This window comes from Idiotropiscis lumnitzeri, chromosome 12, assembly GCF_059441095.1.
Source record: "Idiotropiscis lumnitzeri isolate Australia: NSW breed Sydney's pygmy pipehorse chromosome 12, RoL_Ilum_1.0, whole genome shotgun sequence".
Lineage (NCBI taxonomy): Eukaryota > Metazoa > Chordata > Actinopteri > Syngnathiformes > Syngnathidae > Idiotropiscis > Idiotropiscis lumnitzeri.
The window spans coordinates 20,421,551-20,437,760 of record NC_142402.1 but is presented as its reverse complement, the minus strand read 5'-3'; the positions used below and the strand labels follow the sequence as shown (position 1 = coordinate 20,437,760).

The window sequence follows — 16,210 nt, the reverse complement described above, 5'->3', positions numbered from 1 at the left end:
AATGACGGGAGTACCGCATTTGTTTTGTGTTTACGTTGTTAAGGGATAGTGCCCACATGCGGCACGTTTTGATTGGAAGTGAGTAACAACATTAAAAAAAAAAAGTTTATAACTGGACTTCTTTATTTGAAGGAATCAGCTTATGTCCTAAAATTCAGAATTCTTTTTAAACGTTATTTTGTATCACTACATAGTGTGTGCAACTGGTATCATAAAATCTGCCTGGATTCTGATTGGATAAAAACTCTAACACAAGGATATAATATGACATCAATATGAAGAATTAATTTTTTTTCTTGATTATGTTAGGTCAGCAGAGAAGGCCTTGACTGCCCATCACTGTCAAAAATATGTCAGCTCAAAGCCTGGAAAATATCAACCGGATGGTCACAGTGCGGTCGTCCTCGCCATAGCTTTCCCACTTGGGGGACGCGAGATTCAAATAAATCCACTGAGCTGTTGAGTAAATTGTGGCATAGAGAGAAGATGCACTTTTGTGGGGGCGTAGCTTGCTAGCTAGCTAGCTAGCTAGCAGCGCGTTGTAGTTGTAGAGATGGGCCTAGTTTTAACTAACTCGCAATTGTGCCAGATAATCTTTGAAAGGTAGCCATGTCCCCCGCAAGAAATAGAGGAGGACGATTTACGTTTCTATTAAGCCATTCAGATACAACCCACATGGTTCCCACCCTTATAAACATTTGTTACACTTCATTCATGCATCTTTTAAAATGCTACGTTAAGAATAAATCTCTGTTGTAGAAACGCTGAGCTTGTTGCCATGACGACCGTTCTTTTACTTAAAGCGGAAGTTCCTCTTCATTTTCCATTTCGAGGACGAGAGGAAGAAGAATGGTGCTACAGAGCGCAGACCGCTCACATTCATTTCCCAACGTGGCTTACAATCAGAAGCTCGTGCTTCTGCTGTTTACTTTCCTTAAACTATCAGATGCACTGTGCTCCGGTACTCCTTTTTGTTTGTTTTGTTTTCGGGGACTCTGAATAACCCAACAGTACATTTGAACAACGTTTTGAAATTACGATCGGGTGGAGCGTAGTTCCCAACGCACCCACGAACTACGATTTCGGTGGCAACAAGTGTAAATGTTCATTGTCTCGATTTTTTTTTGTAAAACAAATTTACCTTTAAAAAAAAAAGCAAAAATAAATAAATAAATACATGTTGTTTTTTTTATAGACTAATAGCCGTAACATTTTTACTTATTTATTTTTATTCCACTGAACTCTTTTAAATATTATCTAAAAAATATATATATATTTTTTTTTGACTAGTCTGACTTAGAAGGAATGAAAAAAAACAAGAAACTCTTGACATATTGAGGTAAACTCACAAAAATGAAGTTATGGTCACAAATGAAAACCACGCAAGAGGCAGAAACGGCAATAACCAAACCGCAAAGTTCTCGGCCTTTTAACAGGTCAGCAATTTTCTTTTACAATCTATTTAATAACAAATCACAAATTCCCCAAAAAATAAATAAAAAAATTCACTGAATTCACTATCTACAAACGGTGGCTTTAAATTACATTTGATAACATTTCCATGATCAACATGATTAAATGTTTTGACCCAATGTTTCAATGGCTGCTTAATTGTTCGCATCCTCTTAAATTCAACACAGCCTGAATATTTGTGAAGTCGTGTATATTTCGCTCATCATTGGTGTGAACCAAAACTTTGTCAGAATCTTCCTCATTGATATTTTAGACACAGTAGCATCTCTCTTCTCCACTCACATTCTTTCGCAGTTCTCCGTCGCCTCGGTAGCTCAACTGTGCTCTCTGGCTCGGGAACAAAAGGCGGCCTGGTCAGAGAGGACACCTCCATTTCCCTGTTTTCAAAAAGACCTCAAAGCAGAGAGTTTTCGTTAGGCTGAGAGCCACGCTCCGATTCACACGGCTTGCCGCTGATGACTAAAAGCGATCGCTGGGGTGAATCGGCGCGAAACGGGCCCGTCGTCTGCATGGCGGCGCCACGCTCAAATGCTGCCTGTAAATCAGATTTTTTTTTTTTAGAAAGGATGCCGCGATAGAACGCCAGAGAAACACTTTGATATATCACAGAATACAAACCCGCAGTGAGACTTCTGCATCCTTGTCACAACAAACCGCGAAGCGCAAATAGGAGTGTCCACATCGGTGTTTCAGACGCATTTAGGTGTGTGTGCTTTCTCGTGATGACAGCGAGTTGTAACTTCCTATAATTCAGGGGAGACACAAGAACGTAAAAAAAAAAAAACATACGATTGCACGCAGAAGTGTGTATTTACTAAACTGCAGAAGGGGGAAGCCATCATACAATCGGTAACAAAAAAGAAGAAAACAATAAGTTCCATATTTGTCATTTTCTGGGCTATAAGGCACACCCGCATATAAGCCGCAGCAACTATTTGGGTACACCCTGAACTGGTTGCCAGCCAATCACAGGGCTTACAAACACACCTAGGGGCAATTTCGAGTGTCCAATCAACCTGCCATGCAGGTTTTCGGAATGTGGGAGGAGACCCGACGACCCGGAGAAAACCCACGCAGGCACGGGGAGAACATGCAAACTCCACACAGGAAGGCCGGAGCCGGAATCGAACCCACAACCTCGGCACTGTGAGGCCATCGTGCTAACCCGTCGTCCACCATGCAGCTGGACTTTCCTATCTAATTATGGTTAAAAAAGCAAAGCGTGGAGAGTCTCTGTCAGGCAAAATGAAGCAGTCAAAGAATGCTGGCCATCCTCTCTTTCAATCTCAATATGTTGTTTGAGGCTCAATCCCCCCCCCCCAAAAAAAATAAAAAATAAAAGAGAATACAGTTACAGGACATATGCAGCCTCAAAACGTTATTTCCTTACAAGAAGAGCAAAAGTCGCAGTTCTTCTCGTTGCAACGAGTTGGTTTGTGCGCAAGCGTCGGCAGGTGTGCAGGTCAGAATTGCTGACGAGACTTTTATTCAAATTCATGATTTTTCAGTTCGGTTGCGCTCCACATTTCAGTTTGTTTAGCGGCCTGGCGGAGGTGCTGCTGTTCAGGTTAGCAACAAAGTTCAAATGGCCTCATCAAGTCAACTAATTGCCTACAAGTGAAAGATCTATCGATGCCCCCCCCCCCCCAAATGGGATGGGAGGTGTCCATTTAGGGGAGGCGTTTTTATGTCTTAAGTGGATTACGCAGCTGGTGACTAATTACCGAATGCCACTGTTTAAGGAAAGGCGCTAAATGTCATTTGTCGATCTGCTCGGAGACGGCGCGAATGTGAATGGTCGTCCGTCTCCTTTGATTGTCAGAAGTCAGATATGAACACGATAAGCATTCTAGAAAACGGTCAGATCGTTTGTCAATGTACGGCAGGAACGATTTTTAAAGGTCAACGTTAGGGATTTCGTGTTACAATCTCATCCAAGTTAAAGTTTGGGAAGATTTCAGTGCGTAGAGAACACAAACTTTGTTTCAAACATATTGTCCCTTTGACAACGATGACTTTTTTTTTTTGATATTGAAATTTTTGTTGTTGTGTCCACACTGCCCCCTCCCGGGATCTCAATTAGGCGGCCGCGGACAAACACGATGGGAGCAACGCGTCCGTCCGTCCGGTCGAGCCATCCTGAAAGCGGCACACTTCCCAAAAACATTAAAAAAAAACTACATTTGTATTCATGCATCATTTTTATTATTTATCGTTCCTATTTTGATGGATGTAAATAATTAATGGGTTGGCTTGCGTTTTGGCATGTATTATTTATTCAGGAACATTGAACTTTTAAAATGGAGCATGCATCATCAGCATGATGCGAGTGACAAAAAAAAAAAAAGATTTTTCAATGCAATTCAGTTAATATTTCAATTTGAAATAATCTTTCCTCAGGCTTTTTTTTTCCTATTCTTCCCCTTAGCGCGGAAGCAACATTTTTTTTTTTTTTTGTGCATACTATTTACCCCTGGATTGCTTGAGGCTAATGTCTCAATAATTTTCACTCCTTTCTCAGGTCCTTCCCACAAAGGACTTAACTAATGATCCGTGGACAAAATGAAGCATTCAAATTTATTCATTAATCATTCATCTCCAGCTCATTGAAAATGCTAAACTTCCACAAAATTAAGATTGAATATTGAAAAGTGATTGAGGGAGACAGCACTCCAAGTGACGTTGGGGGGGGAATCAAAACGCCATCTCCGGATCCGGCACGCACGCCGGACGCTCACGTGGTGGTCAAGGTGTGCTAAGCGCTAGTTAAGGTCACCGGCTTTCACTAGTTGTAATTAGATCTCGGAATGTGGAGAAGCGTAGAATTTCTGTCAACACGGCCTGTAATTATTCTCTTTTCCAATTAATGGTGACATAGATTAATTATCTGATGAGGCAAAGCCAATTGCAATCATTCACCCAGCTAAAATTAGATCAGTCCTGACAGCAGCATGAAAGTCACCTGTTTCATTGTTATGGATCTGCAGCGAGTAAAAGACGAGAAGAGGCGGGAGAGGGGGGGGGGGGGGGGTGGATAGTGAAGCGTGCGAGGGTAAGTAAGTTGTCTGGTGCAGGTGAACATCTCGAGCTGAAGACATGGACTTGGTCAGGCTGGATTATTTGTCCGGGTCGTTAGCGGCGATGGACGCTGAGCTCCATTTCCTGTGACGGCGCCTCCTCTTCGAATTGACAATTATTAAAACGAAGGCGAGTCCATTTTGGAATAAAGTCCCCGCTCGCAGTGGGATTCTTATTCCGAAATAAGAGACTCTTGGTCAACCAAGCTCGGGTTCAGCGCGCTTCTGTTCTCAGCATGCAGTTTTTCTATTAAACTGCCTGGCACCGTCAACCAGCTTGGGAATGTGAGCCGGCGCAGCCATGCAGAAATTCTCTGACTAACAATTATATCAGAAACAGGATCTTGGATGACTGTCTCCCGGGACTGGGCCGGTGGGCGTCTGGTCCAATCATTACCGGCCATTCAACAAGACGGCGCGCTGCTCTCCGCTGTTAGCCATTGTCAATTATGCCATCCCTGGTGTAAACCCCACGCAACACAAAGCTGAACTGCCAGTTCCGGCTGTAATGTAGCAGGCTGACAGCCCGCTGCACACCCCCCCCCCCCCCCCCCACCGCGCCCCCTTTCCCTCCCCCCACATAACCACCAGCACCGCATCAACAGCCCCTGAGGTCTGCCAGCATCCTTCCCTTCAAGCTCCTTTCCGGCAGAACCGCATTGGAGCTCGCCGTAGCCTGACCTTCCCGCGGCCTGGCTCGCGAGGTCAAGTGGACATGATGGATCCGAAAGAGCCCCGGCAGGATTCGGTCGGGCTTACTCGTATTGATTTGTGACTTGCAAACTGGCAAATGGCGAAAATATATCGCACTCAATTAAAAGCTATTAGCAACTGTGCCCCAATTTTTAAATATTCGGACAGTGCTTGAATTTCTCTACTTTTGGGAGGCTTGGCCACTCCACACAAGGAGCGAAAGTGAGTGCTGCCTGCTCTGATGGGTCCCGCGCTGAGCTGTGACGGGTGACGGTGCGGTACGCTTGAATACACCGGCTCTTTTGTCCTTCACACTCTGCAGCCCGCTGATAGCTCCTCCCCACCCCGCCTCGAGCTGTGCCGGGGGTGGGGAGTGTGCGTGTGTAAGGGGGGTTGGGGGTGCATTGGGAGGCTCGGCCAATGAGACATGGCAACCCTGTGAAATGTCCGGACTGGACCCATCAAAAAGCATGTCAGCAATCTGTGGCGCGTGGCGTGAAAAGCACTTGATGGCGTTTTCACGAGGAGGTCCCCCGGAAAATGTGTAATCAAATGATTGCGTCAGCGAATATCTGATTGATCAGCTCGCGTTGGATGAACGCCAACGACAGCATCGCGAGTGAATCGGCCCTTTAAGAGGTTCAGGTAAGCGAGCGAAGGCGCAGTAACGGCGGACAAAAATGATCCATCACTGTCCCTCCGTCCGCTGTGACCTCAGCTCACATCACAGCACCGATGAGACGCTGATTACGCTCTAATTGAGGAGCCTCACCGTCTCAACCTTGCGGAATCCGCACCGACTCGTCCGCATGAGAGACGGAGGGCTCGTTGGGCTGCCAAAAATTTCTCCTTTTATGTAACGTGGGCTTATGTCCGACACACCGGGTCAGTGGCGTATAGATAATGACTTTATTTATTTATTTAATTAAAAGCAGTGCGGTTCTCAGTTAAATCGCAACTTTAATCACCTGATTTTTGACCGGCATAGACACTTCGTTCATTCGAAATAAAACTTGATCATCATTCATCTACGCAAAACATTCAGAATCCAAGGTTGTCGACGCTTCATTTAAATCAAAGTGACCATTCACAATACAAAGTGAGTGTGTTTAATATGGAAGGAAACCATATTTGAATTGATTTTGCACCTTTTTTAAATTTTAAATAATATTTTTCATTTTTTTAAATACATTTTGCTTGCTTCAAAAGGAACTTTAATAATGGGACTTTTTCCCAAAAATTCATTTGTCTTCTGTTTAAAAATTTCACGATAAATACATTTGAATAATTGTGATTCCCATATTTTCCGCACGATAAGCTGCTACCTTTTTTCCTCGATTTTCAGCCGTGTGGCTAATACAACGGTGCGGCTTTTCCTTTCACCACTAGGGGTGCTCTATAGTTCAGAAAATATGATAGGTAGATCTTGATTTATTTATTTTTTATCTTGGGTCTGTTGGGTTCAAATGAGCAAAGTTGTTGCCGTGTTTTATGTACCTTTAAGTGCATTCACAGTACAAAATCTGGACATGCAGTAAACAACTCATTTTTTAAAACTTAGAAAACTGAAGTACAGCTTGTAGATTGTTTTTTTTTTCCCCCAAAAAAAGTTGCTGCAGCTTCTACAGGGGCGCGCCTTATAGTCCGGAAAATACAGCACTATTTTTGCATAATCGAGGAGCTCTATCATTCTCTGTCGCCAACACAGTAAAGTCTCCGCTGCAAAAAAATGATGAAAAACAATAAAAATTAAAAGAAAAATAGCATATGTGGGAGAAAATGAGAAAAAAAGTATTTTTTTTTTTAATGCAGCATTAAGACGTATTATCACGACATTGTTCTGATGTTATGTTATTTATAATAGGAAACATATATTTTTTTTCCCGGCATCATCTTCAGGTTGTCATTCAGATGAAGATTGAACGAAAAGTCGTGGATGGCGACAGTTTGCACTTTACCGGACATGCTCCCATGACATCCCAAATGTCGTACCTGGGCCGTTTTTATTTTCTGGTCGGATTGTCGACAAAGAGCCTGGCAGCGGTCCAGTTCAGCCTCGCTGGCGAGGCTGCGTGCTCTGAAGTATTTCACCAAAAGCTTTGTGCATCCTCTTCTGCAACAAAGAGAGCTAGAGGGAGAGAAAGCCGAGAAAAGGAATTGGTAAGGCAGGGAGAGGAAATTAATGGCAGTGTTCAAGAAGAATGATGGAGGGGAATAGAGAAAGCAGTCAATAGCCCATTCTGCAGTACACGGGCCTGACAGGAATTTCACAGTCTCTTGGTTTCTCTGCCCACTCGTGTGCACTCATCAGAATCCAGTCACATCTGGCTGCCAGGATGGGGGGTTAATTTTCTCTAAATGCTTCAGCAGTTTTGTTCTAGCTGAGGCAAACTCTGTGACTGCAAAGCTGATGAGTAAAATATTTCGACTTCACCCAGTTTAACTTTATACCAATCCCCCCCAAGACATATTTTACACGTACACACGGAGCCATGAACCCCCCACCGAAGGCAGAAATTATTCCTAGCCTCTTGGAAAGGCATGCTGCTTGCTTTATTATTTGAACACAGTTTCACGCAAAAAGAGGTTTCCATTGTGATTGATGACATTGCAACCCCCCCCCCACCCCCCCTTCGCCACCTCCACTTTTACTCTTTCCACAAAGCTTCTCATCGCCTGGCGATGTGTGCTCCAATGTTGGGAAGTGAAGTGAATTAGCCAAGTCATCAGATCCTCGAGGAAAGACAATGACATGAAGGCCGATTAGGGGACAGTGTTAAGAAAGCCGAGCGTACGCGTACGAAGAAACTAACAAAAGACATGATATCTTGGCCAATGGGCGGTAGGAGAATTATTATTTTTTTTTTTTAAATAGGAGCCGTTAGATATAGAATTTAGGGGTTGGGTATTTGCAACCCTTTTTAAGGATTATTCGGATATTCTTTAGACCAGGGGTGGGCAAACTTTTGGATTCATGGGCCACAACGGGTTCTAAAATTTGACAGAGGGGCCGGAAAGAGAGTAGATGGATGAAGTGTTTTGGTAACCTCATCTCAGCTGATAAAAAAAAAATACATTTAGTATATAGCCAAAACGTGTTGTGATTTGAAATGAAAATGAACAAAAGCATTACAACAAAGTATCGGTCTTAGAGTGCACCCCCTAGTGGGGACACACCAGAATTACAGGGAAAATAAAACATGAACAAGGTTTAGTCATTTCATTTTTTCAAGTTGAGTGGGCTAGATTAAAAGGATGAACGGCCACATGTGGCCCCCGGGCCGTATTTTGGCCGTACCTGCTTTAGACGGTAAACTTGTGGAGACTGAATCAACAGCGCCCTCGATGGTTACTGCCTAGTAATGCACAAGTACGGAATTTACACAAATAGCAACCAAGTGTTTAGTCACTCGGGTGACGAAAGAAGGCCAGAGCCCGACATTAAACCTTGCACCTCTGTACTGGGAGGCGGACGTGCTAACCAGTTTATTGACGGACTTTCACCATTTTCAGAAGGTCTCGTTCGGCTTGTTAACGCACAGTTTTGTAGAATTGTAAATGATCCTTTCAAGCCTTCTTTGTTCCGTTGTCGGTGTTGGTCCAACGTTAATTTGTCGTATTGTGACAGCATCACGGTTCATTGACGCCGGTTCACCTTGACGGCACTCAGTGTTGTTGAGATGTTGTTTTATTTCCACTGCAGCCTTCCGCTGAATATCAAACAGATGAATGTGCGGCGCTGATTTTCTGATCCCAACAATGGTTAAGGCTGTTACACAAGAAGTGCCTCAAGTCAAGAACAAATCAATTAAAGGCAAGCGCAAAGTGCCGTCTGTACATACCTAAGCGCGCCATGAAATTCTGGCGTGATGTTCGTAAAACAACCCAAACAGGAAATAGTATGTAAATGTGTTGAAATAGGATGGGTCGGAATCTACATGTTGACATAAGCTTGTTATAGAAAAAAAAAATTTTAATTTAGCAATATCGCAAAGAAGCCAAGAGGCTTCTGTTGTAAGAGCGTCGAGTGGAGACAAACAAAAACGGTGGAGGGCTGAAGCCGGAGTAAAAGGAAATCAGGCTTTGATCATGAGCGTGGAAAATCCTGTCCACAGGATTTTATTTTTGCATGCATTTTGCACTTGATAACATTCATGCAGTTAGATGAGGAATTGCTCAAGTCAAGGTATTAGTCAGTTTTTTGGAACAAATAATGTGTATTTTCTCGTTGCAGCGAGAGCACAGCCAGCCTGACATTAAAGCTGTCAAGTGCAATTTCTTGCCGGTTAAATCGTGTCAGAAACTATAAAGATTAAACAGGGGGAGAAACACTTGTGCCCATCAAGACGTCTTCTGATGTTATTTTAGTACCGATAACGCACGCGCACGTACGCGTGTGCACGTGGGGCCCGACCTGGAGTTGTAGGCTAATTGCCGCTTGCTTTGGTGGAAAAACAGTCATGGAAAAAAAAAAAAAAAAAAAAAAAAAAGAGGCATGTCATCTAAAATGACAATGGGAGCTGCAGGACTTTTACTTGTTCCCGAGCTGAAACCATCTTAAAAGTAGTGATAGATCGATTATCGTTCTGGCCGATTTAGGCATTTTGCCGATTTTATTTGTTTTTTTTACGTTCAAGGCCGATAAATTAAAAGCTGGATTATTTTGGTGTGCTGGTGGCCCTGCGTGCAGAAGCAAATTGGCCCGCCCACAGCACAGTCTGAGTGGTTCCTTGTGCAGTGGGTTGCAGCCAATCAGCAGTAAGATGCCCGTTTGCTTTTTCACCTCGAGAGGTCCCGGAAGGTAAGGCAACAGACTTTGCCCAAATTTTAATAAACGTCAGTCCACTACAATTTACAACTAATATATCATTTACAACTCTAACCTGTAATCTGCACACAACGCCATTGATTGGATCATTAGAATTCCAAACAAATATTACAAAACACAATCAAAGAGAACACAAAAGGTAATGAAAACATACCTGTGTGAAAAAAGCAAACGATTTCTGCATGTGATTTTTCTCCCTCAACACATGAACGGCTTCTCGTTTGGCTTCCATGAGGAGCTTTTGCAGACGCTGGTACTCGTTGGCCAGCTGCTCATTTTCCTTCAGCGCAACTTCAAGTGCATCCTAGACACATTCAAATTGTTCGAGTCTTATCATATTTGCATTTCAACTGGTTAAGAGGCATTAGTAATGAGTTTTTTGTATTTTTTTTTTTAAATACATTTTCACTTATTTTTCGACACCATCAATACGATTTTTTTTTTTTTTAAATCACGCTAGCCTCTTTTGTATGTCAGTTAGGAATGACCAAATGTTTTGCATCCAGAGTTTTCTTTAAATAAGAAATATATTGCCTGAGTTCACTTGAAGAAAGTTAAATAATCGCTGAGGCAGCGCAGATGCAAATGCGTGTAAAAATGCGAAACGCATTAGACAAGTGGACCATACACATCGGATGACGGGAAATATGATTTGTGAGATTTGGTCTACAATCCAGTAAAATGGTTCTTCTAATTAAGGATAATTGAAGAGCAATGCAGGAACGCTCTCAAGTGTGTCATGTTGCCGCGAAATATTTAAAGTTTACCTGCAGACAGAATGGAGTGAGCCCCCCCCCCCTCCAGTGTAAAAAAAAAAGAAAGAAAAAAAAAGAAAAACAAACAGTGATGAGTTGAACCTGGCAGAAAGGGGGGGGGGGGCCTGTAAACATGACAAATGCCTGCCATTGATTTCGGGTTTAATTACTCCACGCAGCTCTGACAAAGCCCATCTGACGCTGTTGTGAAAAGTAAATGGAACAAATTACACTTGGTTGCGCGTAAGAAACTGATAGCGTCGGCACTTTGCATTCTTTACTTTACTAATACCAAAATATGTGCATTAAAGAGCGAGCAAAATGAAGTGGAACCTCCAAAGTGGAACACGATCCAGTCGGTGACGCAGGTAGCTCTGATTACGAGAAAAACATTTCCCGGAATACGAACTTATAAGAAGCTTGCATTAAAAAATTCATTCCCGCTACAGGCAATGTTTTAAGTAACTTTTCAGTATTCTTAACTGTCAGTTGTTGCTGTGTTAAAATGGACTTTTAACAATTTCACAGTACAAAATTGTCCTGTAGATGCAGTCAACAACTTTATTTACAACATAGAAAACTGCGGCTTATAGTCTGGTGTGGCTCGGATTTTTTTTTTTCCTCACAAAGGACCTGCTGCGGCTTATTGTCCGGAAAATACACAAACATTTAAAAAAAAACAACAAAAAAAAAACATTGAGATTTATTTAGCGTATTTTCTGAACTCTAGACCGCCACTACTGGTGAAGGAAAAATCCACAGACAAAAACCACACCTTTGTACGCTGCGTGGTTCAAAAATGAGGAAAAAAGTAGCGTCTTATAGTATATATAGCTTATTGAATAACCATATTTAGGTGATTTATTTATTTATTATTTTTAAGATAAGCAATTCTACATTTCTATGTGGCAGGCGACCGGTCCAGTCCGATTGTCAACTGGGATAGGATCCTGCTCACTCACCACCCCAAAGAAATAAAAGATGGAAACTGTGGGAATGATTATTTCTATGGGACTTGAGTTAAAAATTCTAATGCAGACATCACGTGTGTTTTATTTTAGACTGCGTGATTAAAGTCAGCAATTGACTCCTAGCGGCCGACTCTCATCTTTGTATTTGCCGGGGACTATTGTTGCGGTATCAAATTTTGTCAAGTGCGAAGACGAAAGCCTTTTCTTTGCTTGGCTAACTCTTATCTGGCTAATGGGAGTTGTGTCTGTGCGACTTCTAATTCTTAAATTGTCGCACACCAACAACTTCCTTAAAGTTGCCGCACTTGGATGCGTGCCGGCTTAAGCTCCATTGCCTTTTCTTGTTTTGAACTAATGCGTTCTTGATCACCGTTTAATGAAACTATATACCACATGGCGATTTCACATTAGATAAGCCATGTGAAACCCCCATCAGCAAAGAGGGCTCTGGATGGGGGCTGATAATCCTGCCGATGAAAACCTTCCAATGAACGGGGCTTTTCCTCTTGCAATTCCCGGCGTCTTTCAAATCCCAAATCCAAATGATATGTTTATCCCAAAGCGGCGTCGGCGGCGGCCCACAGGTAACAAGCAGCGTGAGCCTTGCCGCATCTCCCTGCGACACGCATCATCAAATACATCCAGACAAAAGACTATAACAACTGGGAGTTGTCATTTGTGGGAAAAGCACTAAAACAAGATTGACCATGGCTTGTAGCTTTAATTGCCCGCAGCTCTTTTGTCGGCATCTTGAGGGGGGAAGCGTTGCAACCAGCAATGTCCTAATCCACAAACAATCAGGCTATTTCATTTTTTTTTTTTGGGGGGGGGGGGCATTTCAGTGTTTGAAAGCATATGTGACGTGTTTAATTGCCTTAGCATACCTTTGGTCATTATGACGGCAGCTGAGTCCCTTCTAAATGCTTCCACGTGGAAAGAAGACCTGGATGGAAAAAAAAAAAAAAAATTGAGTACGTCGCGGTGTTTTGTGGGTATTGCACGATTTTTGATTTTTTTTTAATTGTATTGTTTGATTGTACAAGGGTGCACATTGGCCGACAGGTTAGCGCAAAGGCCTCACAGTGCAAAGGTCGTGGGTTCGATTCCGGCTCCGGCCTTCCTATGTGGAGTTTGAATGTTCTCCCTGTGCCTGTGTGGCTTTTCTCCGGGTATTCCGGTTTCCTCCCACATTCCAAAAACATGCATGGCAAGTTGATTGGAAACTCGAAATTGCTCCTATGTACGAGTGTGAGCGCGGATGGTTGTTCGTTTGTGTGTGCCCTGCGATTGGCGGGCAATTTCTCGATTTGGGGATTTTTAGCTGAGGTACACAAAACAAAAAAAATACAAAAAAAGACCCCCCAAAGAAACACACATTATGATGGTGAATTTGTTTTAGAATTATTTGCATTCTCAAATGCGCACAATCTTTGTTGGAGGAAGCCAGCTAACTCAAACCTCAAACCCGCGAGGCAGACGTGCAAAACCACTCGGCCACCATGCTACCACCGCACACATTGATCTGATACCCGATTATTTTCCGCCATCGTCAACGCCGCCATTTGAGGGAAACGGCGGGTCACGACGGCACACGCTTCCTCCGCTTCTGCGACCGTTTTCTCGGCATCCGCGATTTCACCACGGAGGCTTTTCTCAAGCATTTCCAACTGGTTTAACTCTTCTCTGAGGTGACAAATTGTTTTGAAGTGAATTAAAAAATAACACGGCGGAGGGAAGGATGTGAAAGCCGAAGAAGCACTGCATATGAAAAACAACAAGCAATCAAAACCAAGGCAACTTTATAGACTTTGCCTTGTTTTAATTGACTTAAAAAAGGGACACGTTATGGAAACGTGCGTTTGTAATTGTTTGTGTCCAAATAGTTGTGTCTCGGGAGTTCCTGCCCACCAATCAAGTGTGAAATTAAACAACCAAGTTCTGCAAATCTGTTCTTATCACGCCATTTCTGAAAACATTCCTGTGAACCGTGCAGAATTTGACCAAATTGCGATGTTGCAATGAGCCAGTGATGGGTCGTGCATCTGCAGTCTGGACGGAGAAGCATATCATCGTCACAAAAAATTGCTGGATGTGTTGCGCCTTATTCATAATTTGAAAAATAAGGAAAATAAACAGTCGCAAAATTATAGCAACTGCGTCACAAAGTTGGCAATGCTGAGTTGCCTCATCATATGCACTAGCTCGGCCTCCATCGTCATGGTTACGAAAGCTTTTTGCATGAGTCAGACAAAACTGTGAAAAATTGCATATCGACTAATCTAGCGCTACAGAGACAATTCATTAACAAACCCACAAATTAGCGGCCAAGGAATGTTTTTTTTGCAATTTTAGATGCGACAAAAGCAATAACATTTTGAAAGTACGACAACTTGGTTTGTCCAAGTAGAGATGAACCGGTTGGATGAATTGTTACTATAAAAAGATGGGATACAACAACAACAACATAGAAACATTAGGGCAATCACTTAGCAATAATTGCCTCAGATTTAGTCACATGCGGTTAATACGAAAAACGGCCAACAAATAACATTAACATAACATATTATCAAGCAGGTTTCGTTCGGGGACAAACATGAATGAGAAAACTTTTTGTGAGTACATTTTTTTTATCCACAACAATAAAAACTCATGAATGCATTTCCCATATCAATTTCATGTCATAATGAGTACAATCCTAATCAAAACTTTGCACAAGAAAACCTCTTCCTTGCATGTCGATATACTTTTTGTCCACATGGTGGCGCCAAAGGAGCTTGAACCACCTTTGAAGCTTCAACACACGAGACAAACCAATTGCATGGAAAGCCTCAAAACTTCAAGAAGTTTCATCGCACCATCACTAAAGCAAATTGCAAGAGCCAGGAATTACTTACGTGGAATCAATTGACGCAAAATAGGAGAAATAAGCGGTGAAAATGGCATCTCGACATAATATTCCGGCGACTAGGGCCTCCGTCTCCGGCGCTTAAGAAGCCAACTAACGATGATGGCCATCTGGTGAGCGCTGGAAACTCCACCCATTCCAAAGACTGAAAGAAAAAAGAAACAGATCTTAAAACAAGCTGGATTACAGCAATTAGAGATATGTTTAGTCGGTTAAATTTAATTTTGACAAGGCTGATGTCGTCGTCCATGCGCCGATTCAAAAACTCCGGGTGCGTCAGTTTGTCTTGGACTTGCTCGCATTTGCCCCTTTGCACTTTGAGCTAACACACGAATTCCAAAATATCCCTAACCCAAGGCTCTTGCTCTGCACAATTAAAATAAATAAATAAAAAAAAAAAAAAAAAAAAACTGTTTCACACTAGTAGCATCGTTGCCATGACGATGAAAGCGCTCGAGCGTGTCGTCTTAAGGCGAACATTATCCGTTCCGGGCTACTGGTCAAGTTGTGATTTTTAACGTCAGGTTACTTGTTACCGAGTCAAGAGACATATTAGAGAAAATTGACTTTTTAATGACGCGTAGACAAATGATACAAATAGTCGGGAGTGCCTGCCCACCTATCGAGTGTGAAACAACCAACAAAGTAAATCTTTTATTCACCCAATTCTTAAAAGATGTCAGTGAACGAAACAACTGCACATCTTGCCCACCGAGTTCATAAACTAGGCTGGGTGAAGCGCCAGAGCCACTTTCAGGTGACAATTCCAACATGACGAGAAGAAATATGCTACAGAAAGTGGGCTGCAATTCTTTATGTCGGAAATTCTCTTTTTTTTATTTTTTTACTTTGGAAGCATTTGACTCAAACAATTCCACTTCATCCCTGCTAGCTCGCGCCTGCTAGCTCGCGCCTGCTAGCTCGCGCCTGCTAGCTCGCGAATGCTAGCTCGCGCCTGCTAGCTCGCGCCTGCTAGCTCGCGCCTGCTAGCTCGCGCCTGCTAGCTCGCGCCTGCTAGCTCGCGCCTGCGAATGAGATATGCCATGGAAACACATCTAATGGACAACGTCAGGGGAGGGATGTCACCGGTCACCACACTCCTTAGAGTCACGGTTTCAAATCCAAATCTCTGAACAGCATACAAGCAAACAATGAAACAAAAGAGAAAAAAATACAAGCACAGGGAGAATGTGCAAACTTCAGTACAGAAGGCTGGAGCTGAGATTCAAAACGCGAATCACAGAAGTAGCAACCGTGCTGCCAATTCAATTTCTTTTTCCATTATTTCTTAAAAAAAAAAAAAAAGTTGCAATAAAGACAGCAAACTATCACCTGGAAGTGTCGCGGTGTTGGTGCGTGGCCTGGTGAGCGCGTGATTGATCATTTTTCTCTTTCTAGAAAGTAAATGTGACTTTTTGTGGGTTGGGACAATTTCAGGCAGCTTTTTTTCTACCCGCTGCCGACGGCAGTTGTCCACCTTCCTGCGGAGCTCCTGGATGCGGTGAACA

General features: G+C 42.8%; 1 long non-coding RNA gene across 1 annotated transcript; it reads right to left on the bottom strand.

The window, feature by feature from the left end:
• Positions 1 to 1,301: 1,301 nt before the first annotated feature.
• On the bottom strand, positions 1,302 to 14,825 carry LOC148326436 (uncharacterized). The gene is made up of 6 exons (XR_015846228.1): positions 14,692 to 14,825; positions 12,682 to 12,740; positions 10,226 to 10,375; positions 7,236 to 7,371; positions 2,092 to 2,216; positions 1,302 to 2,008 (listed from the first exon to the last, which is right to left on the bottom strand). It is a non-coding gene; the product is annotated as an uncharacterized LOC148326436 (long non-coding RNA).
• Between the last annotated feature and the right edge of the window lie 1,385 nt (positions 14,826 to 16,210).